Genomic DNA, 15,015 nt, shown 5'->3' with positions numbered 1-15,015 from the left:
ATATTATATATTAATACATATAAATAGGTTGTTGATATTTTACCTTTTTACTCTTTAGATACAAATGATTAGCTTTACATTTGGGTGCTCTTGCTGTGTGAATGCTTACTCCATCATAATATACTTTTACTATAAAACAATTAGTAAAATAAAATTACTCACCCCATTTGACACTACTATAGCATTTTATATTATTATAATTTTACATATTGACGAGGTAAAATTATTGTGATATTATGCAAGATGTTCAAACATTTTTGGAGCAATCTGTATAATAATTAATATTTAAATATTTAATATTAGTTTTATCATATCAATAATCGCGTGCGTGAACTTTTTTAAATTATTGACGATGCAATTAATTATATATAATATATTTTAAGAATACTATAATACTTTTTAGGAAGGAGCTATACCTATTCAATATTAATCATAATAACAAGACATAACTTTGGATCATTAACGGTATAGCCGTAAAGTTAAGATTAATTTCGTTGGTCGGTACAGGTACAATTCCGAATCACGGTACTAATGGTACCTTGTAAACATATTATGTATAATGTATTAATGTAAGGAAGTTTACGGTCCGCCATTATTCATTACATTTTGCCATTGTCTTTCAGAGATCGTATATTATTCGTTTATATAGGTACTAAATATCAGTAAATTGCACTGTTTGAAAGAAATTAAAGCAGCACCTAGAGGAATAAAATAAAATAATATGAAATAAATATTTTCTGCAAGCATATGACTGTCCGAGTAGGTGTAAATATATATAAATATTTAGTTATAACTGTAGGTAGGTAACGTATAGTTATACTAATAGTTTAAGTTGGGTTTGACACGATGTATAATATATATATATCTCAGTTTTACGATTTTATTACTGTATCCGACTGTAACATAATATTTTAATCATAATTTTATGGGAGCTACAGTATAATAAAGGATCGTAAATCAGATTGAAAATAGCATGCACGTAACACGATGATGGAGACTGCGTGATCCTTGAATAGGCGTATTATCAATGCGAGTATACTTACACATGTAGGTATATATGTATACTATATTTATTATATTTATGTACGTGTGCAGCTCTGCAGGGTGGCGTTAAAAGCACATATTGCGATTTCGCGCAACTCATACATAGGGTTAGATAACAACACGAGTAGTTTTTGTTATGGAAACGTAGTAATTGTATGTGGTCTATATATTATATTTTTCGTAATGTAATGTAACTATATGCATTGTTATAACCACTACAACTGTTCACGAGTAAAAGTAAATCTCTAAACAATTCCGCACCACTACTCAATAGTATTTCCACGCGGGACGATCTACGAAAAATAATAATATTAATAGTGAAGTAACAAATGGCTAATTGGTCAGCACTCCGATCATACCAATGGACACTTGCTTTCTTCGGAAAATTCGATTTTTCGTTATTATTCAGTAAATCTGAACTCCAAGTCAAACAGCCCCCTCCCCCTTGTGGGAGCCCTGATTATATACGCGTATAATAAAAATATATGTACATTGTGCTAAGACTAAACTTTTACGTCTCAAGTACAAATTTAAATTAGCAACAGTAATAATGTAGGTATAGTAGTAAATTAGTAAGTATATATTAATTTAATAGCCTATGCATAATATATTAGCAGCCCATTAAAACTAAACGATTTTAAGATGTACCAATGCGACAATATGGCTCCGTTATGAAAACGTGTAGACGACGACTTGACCGGTATGATGTAAAATACATTTTTTCATCACTCGTCAATATATTAACTATAGCCAGTTAAGAAACCCATATAGTCTTGCGGTCATAAAAGTTTATACTTAAAATGACAACATATTGCGGTCATATTTTGCATTTAATTTTTTTTTTTCAAAAACCACGCCTTTCAGTCAATGAGAGATAAGGATCTGAGATAATATTATGATATAATAATATTATAATTACGAGCATTTATTCACGTCGACGCGACGAGGCGGTAATGCGCGCGACGGCGACACGCACGCAAAACGTTGTCGTAGGTACGTAAAACGTTGGGCAATGCATGCGAATTAGCTATAATGTATTACATTATCATTTATTGTACCAGACATAAACAATCACTTAGGATAAAGAGTCAATAGTGAGCTAATGGCCCTTTATACATGATTTAGTGGCCCATGATATAGGATCATTATATTTTAGCGAATCATTGAATGAATCGATTTTTCTTGCAATTTACCATAAAATGTTTACAAATTACATTTGATAAATTCATATTAAATCCTATAATTTTCAAATCCTCATAGCCCTCATAGCTTACAAACGTATAATTATCATTAATACACAAAGACTCAGAAGGTACTCGCGTTAGAAATTCTATTTAAAAGCATCCACATTTTCAATAATATAATCTACCTACTTAACTATTTACACAAAAGGGTGGTTTTCATAAAAAAAATAAGTACCACTACATGACACTCCTTAAACTGCATGAAAATCTAAGTGTTTAAAAATATAGCCTTTGAGCATAATATTAAAAAACCAAAAATCAGAGTTTGAATAAATGTAATATTAAAGGATAAAAAGCGGTGAGCATGGTTGGTGAATCATCGAATGTATATTTACAGTTAGTTCTAACTTCCAACGGCGGCGGTGCCTATAGACTAGACGTATATATAGATAGTATAGATGCACTGTGTATGTTTTACCATAAACATTGTTTTTTCAAGTCTATCGGCTATCGCGAAAGTGATTTCATATTTTTCTAATGTCACACGTGCTGTGTGCACTGCAACGGCATGTGTGTCGAAAGTCAATATTTTCTCAGATTCGTATAACTGTCGTGATATTAACATTTGTGTACGTAATGTATTAAGTTTAATATAAATTACGCATCGGCGCTATGTATAATAAATGTATACGAAATGAGTAGTGAAAAAAATACAAACGTATATTACCTACAGTATGGCGAAGACGACCGCTGGTGGCCCCGAGGCGACGTACAATATGCCGCCTTAATTATATCATGTTTATTCATTCGAGTATGTATAGATGCGTATTTACTATTTTCTGCGCCGCCGGTGGGTGTACCTATATACCTGGTTAACCTAGACCCGGTCAACCACGAATACTTGAACGGCATTGTAGGTTGGTCACCGCGGCCGATAAGCCCAACGCAGCGCATTCGTAAAGCAATAATTATTATATTATTATTTTATTCCCGATGCAGCCCACGCCGAGTGTTGTTCGCGCTCGATATCGTTCAGACGAAGACGACGACGACGAAGGATTCGTTCTAATTTGATATTTTTTTGCACATTTATTACAGTTGTAGTCTCAGTTACCAATAATATCGACCAACGTGTGGGATTTCCGAGGACACCATATACGCATAGTTTGTAGTTTCGTACATTATCTTCAATATTTAAGTAGGCCAAAATTCTAATTTAATTTGTTTTGCACAATTTTATGAGTCGTATTCTGCGTAGATTTTGCATAATATGTATTGGCATTCAAATATAATGTACGTTGCTAAAAAAAATCCAACCTACTGCCGCAAATGTAATTTGGCTCGAATATTGAGAGAATAATTAGATACAATTATACAATAAATTTAATTTTCAGTAAACACTATTATTCGTTGTATTGTAAAAAATAGTTTTAAGAAAACAATTAAATAAAAACAAATATTAATATTTGTATACTTTTTCTCAGACACTTTACAACACTGAAATCACCATTAGCCATATCAACTTATATGATCTAGGTATCAAAATTATCAAGCAAGCGTAAAGAGTAAGACTTCATTTAATAATGATTATCATTATACGCGTTATATACTTGTAAGACAAAGCGTTATGTAATACACTATACACTATAATGCCTTATATACTTCCTACGAAATATGTGATGTATTAATAATTAAGTTGTTATTTGATTACTCGACATACTCCTAGCCCAAATATTAGTTAGTAAAAGTAATAAGTAATGTATATGAAAATCGTTTTTTAGTACCCGTACCTAGTAAACAAATTTATATTACAATAAAAACAAGCTAAAATCATCTAAGTCATTTTTAATAATTTTAATAACATTTTGAAAATACAGTTTGGGCAATAAAATCATCATTAAATTGTCTTATAGTATTATTTTTTCGCGTAAACGTTATCACTTATTGTATCTTATTGTATAACATCATTTAAGTCGTAGGTTTTCGAATCGAGTTGTTATTTTGTGAGGGAAGAAGTAAAATTTCGAGCACTTTTTAAAATTATCAAGAAAAAAACAAAAAATTAATAACAGGGAATAACATGAATTTATAATTTATATGCGAAATCAATTTCTGTTGTAACTTAAAAATTAACTGTGGCTGACTTATCATATGATATGGTATCATGTGATAATAGGTCTGTTTCCGCTTAGAATCGTTTTTTGTATGCAATGATTTATCATTGAATTCAAATTTAAAACACCCATTGGCCATTACAGTAACTTACTCAATGAAGAGATAAAATCGACGCCTTGCTACTATACATATAGCAGAGCGACTCCCCCGTTTTTTTTTACTTTTAAACTTATATTAATGTTCCTTTAACTAGGCATTATACGTTTTCTTTATTTTATTTTTTAAATTACATAATAATACATAGCGTATTTATACCTGCTTACCATATACCTATATCGTCATATATTCGTCAACAATATTTAAGTAAATACTATTATAGTACATTTTACTACTTAAAATACAGTAAGCATCTGGATATTTTATAATAACTAAGACCACAAATATTTGTACACATATTATATAGCTATATGTTTGTATGTAATATTTTAATAAGACGTATTCTCTTCCGTTACACCTTACCTTAGAATGTTTTTTAAAAAAGCCCTTTCCCTTTCTATTTAACTACACAATATAACTACAGAATACTGCAGGTAGCATATATATTATATAGATCCTATATATTATTATACTATACTATAATATATTTAACGATCACTATTAATTGTGAAACACATCGTGATTATAGAATGTAAATAGCGTAGACGTGGTTGGGACGGTTGGGTTAAAGAGTACAACCCTTGTTTTATTACGATCATCTATTCTTTTTTTTACTTAAGAAGTTATGTTTTACGATTTGTTATGTATATTAAGTACCTATACATGCTGAACAGTCAACGTATACTAATCATCATTTTGAAATACAATGAGAAGCGAAATACAGGTATAGTTACTGATTGTATACTTAATATTACTAACGCAACACGTCTAAAAACACGTTCGGTTTTATCTAATACAATATTTCATTATTTTTAATATGTCTTAATATATAATGATAAACGATATAATATATGCATATATTTTGATGTATGTAACATCTATAATGATCCACGTACATTTAAATATTTTTTCAATATTTTTATATAAAAGTGAAACAGATGGTATAAGCAGTTCATGAATATAGGAATATAGTAGGCATTTATCACTAGGTTATACCCACCTACTATAGATTATCACTAAAATCATGAAAAAAAAATCAAATTTTGGTTGTTTAATATATTTTTAATGTTGATAATTATATTATTAACTTTTAACAAGCAAATGTATTCGCTTTTTTACTCTAATCATCATATACCGGTAATAGTATTCCAACTATATAATGTGTATTTCAAATTTAAATTGAATTGCCCTAAAATGATAAACAAATTCTTATATCCGATATCATATTTACACCGCTATAATACTGATTGGTAAATTAAATAGAATCGTGAGTTTATAAATTATGCAAACAATGATATTCATTGTATTATTTTTATTTTTCCAATTGATTTGTATTAACCTATTTTTTAAATTTATATTATTTTGGTCACATATTATATTTAACGTCAGATATAGGTCAGAGTGGTCTATATGATTTGTAATGTTTAATAAAGTTCCCTTAATAAAAAAAAATTATTTACGACTTCAATTCACACACTAGTATACTATAAACATAATATATTGTGTATTATAGACAAACGAATATTTCCAATATAATTCTTATAGTTGAAGAACTAAATACGACTTCTATGAATGGGAAAATACACATGGATAATTAAATATTAATCCATTTCGGGCGCAGACAATTATTTATCTTCACACTTCATGTGACTATACCCAAATAAAATTGAAAATATTATATTATTATTGCCACATATACGTCCTCGGGGCTCAGAGTGAAAAAGTTGATAATCTTCCAGAAATGTAATGTATTTTGATAAAAAACAAAACACTCCTTGTTTTATTAATTAGGTATTATAAATATGTACTCCCACTAATAAAGACATACCTATACCTACCAATGAATTACAACACTGTATGCTGATAATGTTTATTACGAATTATGCCGCATCTTAGCATATTCTATATGGCCAACGGCAACGCGCGATTGACCGACACAGATGAGTTATTTACTGTCAAATGTCTACTGTTCAAACACCTATGATTTCTGAGAAATAACAAATTATGTCGATGTACGAATGGCGCAAATAACGTGTAAAGTTACTTAACAGTTGCCAAGTTCAATAATTATATACAAAAATGAACCTGCTATTTTACTTTGAACTCCGAAAAAAAACATGTAGAATGCTTAATGCAATACATATTACAATATACCACACGTGTATGTAACCATTGACCCTCGAAAACTGAAAAAAACCACTTATTTTATTAATCATTTTCCATATTATATTCACAATTGTAATATTTTTATTAAATATTTTATCATTAAACAATTCATTAAATATTCAGTAGGTATAGATATATCCATTTTTGTAATCCACAGTTTAAATTAGTTTACAATTCCTTGCCTTGCTATAGGTATATTTTAATATTATGTAAATAATAATAAATTACTTTACGTTTCGCAATATCACCAGGATTGAATTTTGTACACATGGATAATTGTATTATTTTGTTTTCAGAACATAAATAAAAAAAAACAGCATTACAGTATTAAAGTAATTAAGTTCGTACAGTAGGATGCATGTGAATTACATTATAGTTAGTAGGTAACCTATAAATCCTAGTACCCAGGACCCAGGTAATTACCAGTGTTTTTTGATATTGGCGTAATCTTTATTAGTTATTACTTATTAGTATCGAATATCGATACTGCATCATAATATGGTATATTTGGTTATGCGTTAGGTACTTTAAGTGGTAAGTATTATGATTGAAAGCTAGTTTTCTAATTCCCAATGGATGTAAGTAACGGTGCCGAATAAAGTTCGTACCGTCCCACCGAGCTTTAGAAGTTTTATTATCTCAAAACCTATTAAAATGGGTTAGAACGATTCAGTTTAATACTTAATAATATATAATACCAAAATTAGTCCGACCCATCGAGTTAAACTCGGTAACTCGCTGGTGCTATCCAGACCGGAATAGATATATATATACTTAAACTTTCAAGTCGTGCGTCGTGAATAACTGTAGTGATCGCTGCATTGTAATGCAATTCTGCACTGCAGTTGACGTTAAGAAAATTAAAATATGTATTTGTTTTCTGATATGAATTATAAATATTGTTATCGTGAAGTATATATTAGTATACTGTTATAGGTAGGTAATAATAATTTAAATATCAGCTGCAGTTTACTTCCATATTCTAATATTCTATAGTTATGACTATGTTTATCAATCATTATTGTAGATATTATTGTAAATGAGATCACGACACGATTTACGCTTAAAGGCGTCTACGCGTAAGTATGAGGATTACCCGAAATAGAAAAAGAAAAAGACAGCTAAATAGGATACTTTTTAAGGGAGTTTACCAATATTGAGCTTAAAATGACCTTTACATATTATGATTACCAATAATTGCTCTCGGTCATTTTCTGGATCAACTATACATAACATTAATAATTATATTTCAAAAATCTATAAAATACAAACTACACTACCTACTTAAATAATTGTTTTTACAATAACAATTTTTTCTAAAAACTAGATTTACAAATTTGCCTTTTTGAATATTTAAAAAAAAAAATTATATCAGATTTAAATTTTTTTATTTTCAGTATCTATTAAAAAAATTAATTGAAAATATTATACCTACTATTCGTTGTGGTGGATTGAAAGGGGGCAAAGGGTTCTGCTACCCATAGCAAATCAGATGTGTTAGCATATGATGTGACATAAACATAGGAGTAATAAACGCTCCCCCTCCAAAAAAAAACAAAATCTTTGATACGCCACTGACTATACGTGTAACGTAATCATCTGTAAATAATATATAAAAAAAAAAGTTATAAAATATTGATTAGAACAAAAGTTATTTTATTTGTCAGGTATTCCTGTTACACCCCGTATAATGCACGCAATGTAAATAAATACTTACCTACTGAAAAAGAAAAAAAACGTTTATGATTAAGTATAAATGTATAATATATACATAATGCGGACAAAGCATTATATTTATATATAGAACAATAAGCGAACAAACTAGTATAGACTTGGATGCATTTATATTTATATGAAATTATAATACCGTCTATTGTAAATATAATATATTATTATTATTATTGCAGTATAGGTCGTAGTTACCTATTCATATTTTCATATTATGTTACGCGCATAGGTTTATCCGGTAAAGGTAATAATATGTTTTAAATATTATTTCTACGTGTATAGAATCTTATAATCCGATTGAAATTGTGTTGGCTCATTTACAATTTACCAGAACTGTCCATTCCATTATGACCGGACTAGAGCACTATTATAGTTAACAATATTTAGAACACATAGAGCCTTATCCGGGCGAGTAGCAGCAGAATATACATTCCGAATTTTATATTTTCATATAAATAAATAAGTAATCATAATAAACCCTAAACTAATAAATGTTAGTGTATTTTTAAAATGTATTTACCTAATTTAATTATAAAAGTTAGTTTTTTTTTTTTTTTTGTAGTTTCGAATCGGTTTTAAAAAGTTATTTTGTTAAAATATTTATATAAACGCTGGTACAAGATAGTACCTATGTATAGATATTATATCGATCTACATATTTTTTGGTTTATCGTAAATTTCTTTTGTTTTTGACTCGATTGTAATAGTGAACATTTATAAAAATATAATATAATGCCTGAATTCCATACAAAAATAGGACCGGAAATTTATATAAAGGCACGGTTTCTATGCAGCGTCAAACAGTGGGTCATAGACGCCGGCGTATGTCCGGACCGGTGGTCACGCTATACGCTGCAGATAAAACGTACCTTAATAGATAAATACCACAGTTTAGCAAGCAGGTTACCACTATTCGTCGCCCTCGTTTACATAAGTTCAATCCCATCCCCTATAATGCCACTCGAACCACTTGAGCCACTCGCTTCCACTCTTGCCGCAACCCTACCTTAATAGACAAATACCATAGCTTAGCAAGTAGGTCACCATTATTCGTCACTCTTGTTTAAATAAACTCAATTCCATCCCCTAACGCCACTCGCCACCACCCCCGCGGCCCTGCCTCAACCAAAGAGGGATATTCGAACGTCCGCATGATGTGTTGATTGCATGACATGTATGTTTGACGCCGCGTTAATTAATACGTTTATTTTCTCTTTTGTGCCAATGGCCAGTGGTGGTACTCTCTGCACATGCCACATAATAGTGTACATTTTATACCGTACAATATTTATATACAATCGTCTACACGCAATTAAAAATATATTATAGCATACATAAGTACCACATAACGTATCTACTGTAAAAATTAATCGATCATGTTATAATTTGGTGTACAATATTTTGATTATAAAATATTGTTGATGTTTGGTGTTTGGTAGACGGTGGACAGGCGAGAGGATCGATAATCGATATCAACACATTCAACGTCGACAGTGTCACGTTGAGCGCCACGAGGTTTTTCGCAAAATATGGCTTATAGCCGCCATGAGACCTAATTCTGAGTCTCAACAAATTACTAAGAGTTAAATAATTTTCAGCCGATACCCCTGGCTTTCTGGGTCTCAATAATCAGTATTTTCTCTTGGGTTTTGAAATCTACAGTGTTGCCACTTTCAGTAGGTGTCACAAGCTTGCAAATATGTTAATTCGTTTTTTTTTTAATCAATATTTGTTTAAATTGTCAAACTGTATTTTAGTAAACCTAATACCTATGGCAAAAACCCGTGGCGGCGAGGACAAAGTTTGGTGAGAGCCAATTTTGGGTATCATATTATGGCGGTCAATGTGTTAATAATATTATATTGTGATTGGCTGCAATACACCCATTTCGGCGTTCGATTGTAATTTACGAATGACGCAGCAATACACGGTATATATAATTATTAAAATTTTATAATAACTAGGTGCACATGGCACTTATTGTGACATTATTCCAACTTTTCTATTATTTAATATTTTGATTTTCGATGTAGCAACAGCGAATAGGACACTATGAGTATGAGACCATATACTGGAAGTACTAAGCCATTTAAATAATCAAACTGTTTGCCGGTATTATATATTGCGTAAGTATAAAGTATACAAAGTACAGTAGGTAATTATAACTTATTCGGTAAAAAATAGAATGCGGGCTTTGCATTTCAAAATAAATAAGCTTAAAAATCCGTATCGGGAATAATTAAAATGAGTAATGTTTTTTTTAGAGTCATATCGTGAATAGCTTTCATAAGCGCAAACCACTCCCACCAATTCTTCAATTCAGTACCTTAACTACCTACCTATATGGTTACTCGAATAAAATTAACCCCAACTATATAGATCTGTTATAGTGTATACGGGTTACCACGTTAATTTGAAGAAACGATTTCGAACTAAGGTAACCTATAAATCGTCATATTGGATTAGAAAAAAACATACTTAAATAATAATTATAATTTATAGTATGCAATCTTTTTACTAACGATTATTAAATCAATTGAAGTAAATATTTATAGTGAATATTATCATGTTTTACCTCAGATAAATACAACGTTAAAATCGAATCTAAATTATATTATACTCGTTGTAAAACTATAGTCTATAAATACTAAAATGTTATCGTCTACTACATATTCCTTTAGCGATCAAATAATTATTTATTTATTTATTCAAATATCACATTTTGTTGTTATAATTTAACAGTCTTATGATGTTTTGAATAAATAATGTCCTTTACGTAAAACAATAAATTAATGTGACAACACCAAATGTAAATTAATATTAACTATAGCCGTTGGCAATAACACTATAAATAATTGTAATAAAATATGTGAAAAAAATACACCTGTATAGGGAATATAAAGATAATATTTACATGCCGAGCAGTTTTTCAAAAACGTTTGTTATAAATTTCAAGAATAAATACATTTTGCATCCCATGAAAATACTAAATAAACCGTTTTGTAATAAATTGTCAGCATAATATAATAATATTATAATGGTCGGTGAAATTATACTGTGAGGCAACACGCACATATGGCCCATAGGGTCATAATACAAATGAACACATTATTTTGTATATTATTATTTACCGTAGTGGTATATTATACCTATATGTAATCATCGTCTACTGTTGTTTAATTAATCACAACCCATAAGATGTAACTTGATTATAAACGTTAGATAAGAAAATGTATATTTTAAAATATATCCTGCAGGTTCTGAATTATGATCATCCCACGGACGTTCTTAAACATTGTTAACTTCTATATCAATTATCTTGATTTTTGAAATCATAAATAATAATTTATTTTATTTTATGGTTTTAATATTATTGTTATTATATTTATCAAAACCGAAAACCCAAATAACAGTAGTTTAAAATATAACCGTCGGTTCAGTTCGAAACCTATTCGCGGTACGTCTGTCGCATACAATAATACTATATTGTAGATTATTATTATTATAAATTATAATATTCTGAAAAAAACATATGTTTCGAAAACATCACATTTTGTAGGAGTTTAAATATAACATAATAATATTATACGTATCAGCACGATACTTCATCACGCAGTAATAAAATCCCGAAGAAATCCGTCCCCTTCCGAAATCCATGTAAATGATCGCGTATACATTCACGTATCCCGGGACGTCGTCGTGATGACATTTTATACGGCGAGAAACCGTGTAAACACTTTATAAACACGAAATTCGTCGATAAACAAAACACGTCGCGTACCGTGTGCGTGTGTAAAAAAAATGTCAGGCAGGTTGGAAACGTCGAAAAACGTAGGACACGACGTCCGCACAGAGTTCATTGCCCACAAGAGTGATACATATTAAAATAATAATAATACAGTCGACACTCGGTAACTCGAAGTTTGTGGGGGACAAAAAAAAGCTGATTTACTAAAAATTTCGATTTATCAATATCTTAAAAAAGTATTCATTTATTTTTTAAATATTTGTAGTATGTAGCTTACAAAAAGATCCAAATTTACATTTAAACATAATATGACATACCTACCTACTTACGAGTTATCATTTTTGAAGAATTGGTCTAAGGTTAGATAATTGTTTGTTCATTTGACATAAAACGATTGTTATGGTTGCCGGTTGAGTTTTACAAAACGTGTTGATGAACTACTACGTATTTTTAGTACTAAAAATTAAAGTTGGATAAGAAAATTCGAAATATCGAAAACTCGTCCAATTAATTTTCGAGTTAACGAGATTATATTTTAAATATTAATGTTCATAATATTATGCATAGTCAATTTATGTGACACATACTTGACTATGCATATGGGCATAAGTGTTATTGTTATTTGAAGGGGAATTTTATTTGATTGAGATATCGAGAATTTCAAGTTATCAAGGTTCGAGTTACCGTGAGTCGACTGTAATAATATTATGTATTATGTATTAATATTATTGTCACCGGCCGCGATAAGCGCCGTCTGCATAGTATAATAAGTGTGATGTGTGGCGCATACATGTGCAGGTGTTTTGTATAATATAATATTATTATAAGTAGATCTTTGATCTACGGATCTACCGGTTTCGCGCGCGGCGTATAATATACGCGAGGTAGCAGCTATGCTCGCCAACGCGCGTTTATACGCGGTACACGCAATACACGGCGTATATCGCTACTATCACATCATTTAATCTATTCTATGGTTCTATCGCATAAATTGTTCAAAAAAAAAATACCAAAGTACATTATAATACTCTCGACGGTATACTAGCTGTTCGCCAACCGCGATAACAAGATTTATACACTGGAGATCGATATCACGCGTTTTCGTGTGTAATACACGACGTCCGTTTCGTCTGTCGTCGTCCAGTTGTATAATAATAATATGATGGTTCTTCTTCTTCTTGTTTTTCAGATTTTTGTTTTACGCGGAAAACCAACCCATTTGACGTTTTTCTGGTGTCCGGGCGGACAAGCGGCAGAGAACAGATGGCGGCGTCGGTCGGTCGAAGCCACGAAACGTCTCCTCCGCTTCTACATTATGTACACCACAGCAGCGGCGGAAAACCGGTTTGCGGGCCGGTCCCGGTTGGCCACTGGTGGCGCGGAAAAGTCGGGCCGGGCCACGGCGCACCGCTCTTTACTACGACTACTACTACTTACGAAACGCGCACCGGCCGGCGACGTGCTCGGCGCGCGCGATCAGCTGTTTGTCGTCGACGCGCGCGCACGCTCTTCAACCGCGGGACACGTGAAATCCGCCCGCGACTCCCGCGAACGCCACTGAGGATATTGTTGTTGTTATCGCGTAGACGGCGACTCAGACGACGGTAGCAACTACTGTGACTGCGGTGCGACACACCATACAGCAGGTAAGATCGATGTTTAGTAGACAGATTATTAAACCCACCGTTCGATACATTTCGCCCTAAAGCAATGGGCATTTTAATGCCACTATTCTTTGCCGATATATTTTATTTGATTTTGTCGCCCTCGCATTATTCGCTTGTGCCCTAGCGACGGGCCTGCAGATTATATTATAGTAATATATGGTCGCTGGTCCGAGAGATCGATCGATGCGTCACCGCGACGTTGCGTATCATACAGACGACCGTTGCAGTGGAATTTCCGAATTCTCGTTCTTGCATACGCGAGATCGTGTAGGGTCATCCGCCGTCGCATGTTCCCGAGCCCTACATGACAGTATAGTTATGCCGCCGCCGGTCGACGCGCGGAACATGCGGGTTAACATCCCGCACCTCGTGATAATGCCGCGCGCTTGAACCGTCTATATATATATATATGCGTGTAACATTATAATATGGCCTACCGCATGGGCACGTCACACGACGTCCGTGTTCTTTAGACTAGGCAACGACTGTCGTAAACTTAGGAACTAAGGAACACCAAGGAATGCAACAATAAAAATACAATATTTTCCGGAAAAAAAACAATCGCCGTTTCTTTCTTACAATGGCAAACAAACGCCTATGACCTACGCGCATATCACAACAACTGCAGTTTTGAAATATATTTCATTGTTTCGTATGAATCTATTATTGATCTTAAATAAAAAATTCTAAAGAGTGTTTTAAAGTTCATCCGGTTTCGATATTCTAATCCGTGCTTAAATCTCTACAATGGTGTTAGACTTGTATTATATTATTATAAAGAGTGATTCACCAAACATCATGATCATCACTTTTTTTCCTTCAATAATGTAGTTTTTAAAATCTAATTTTTGGAAATTTTAAATGTACCTACATTTTTTTAAATTTTTCAGATTTTTTACTATTGAAAGAGTGTTATGTTGAGATACAAACTTCTGAGTTTTTAATGATAACCCCCTTATTTACTGTAAGTTGATAGGTAGATAATTTTTTTAAAATATTGACGTAGCTATCAGAATCAAAATTGAAATGATTACATTTTGGATTATTTAATATATAGTAGGTACTAACTAATAACTATTAAGGATAATAGGTTCATGATGATAACGAGTTTGGAAGATATGGGGGCTTTTTTTTTTTTTTTTGAACATTTTAGTTATTAATATTAATCTACCGACATAAATAATTTCTAAAAACTGTAATTTGTAAC

At 31.6% G+C, this 15,015-nt stretch overlaps 1 protein-coding gene across 1 annotated transcript in view; it reads left to right on the top strand.

The window, feature by feature from the left end:
* The first annotated feature begins 13,589 nt into the window (after window positions 1–13,589).
* LOC132944531 (unconventional myosin-IXa) overlaps window positions 13,590–15,015 on the top strand; it is a 75,333-nt gene continuing 73,907 nt past the window's right edge. Inside the window, exon 1 of the mRNA XM_061013928.1 lies at window positions 13,590–13,787. The gene's annotated coding sequence lies outside the window, so the exon portion shown is untranslated. The remainder of the gene's footprint in view (window positions 13,788–15,015) is intronic.

Source organism: Metopolophium dirhodum, chromosome 5 (genome assembly GCF_019925205.1).
Source record: "Metopolophium dirhodum isolate CAU chromosome 5, ASM1992520v1, whole genome shotgun sequence".
In the NCBI taxonomy this organism is placed as follows: Eukaryota; Metazoa; Arthropoda; class Insecta; order Hemiptera; family Aphididae; genus Metopolophium; species Metopolophium dirhodum.
Note: the sequence above shows the minus strand (reverse complement) of the source record. Positions and strands in the feature narration are given on the sequence as shown.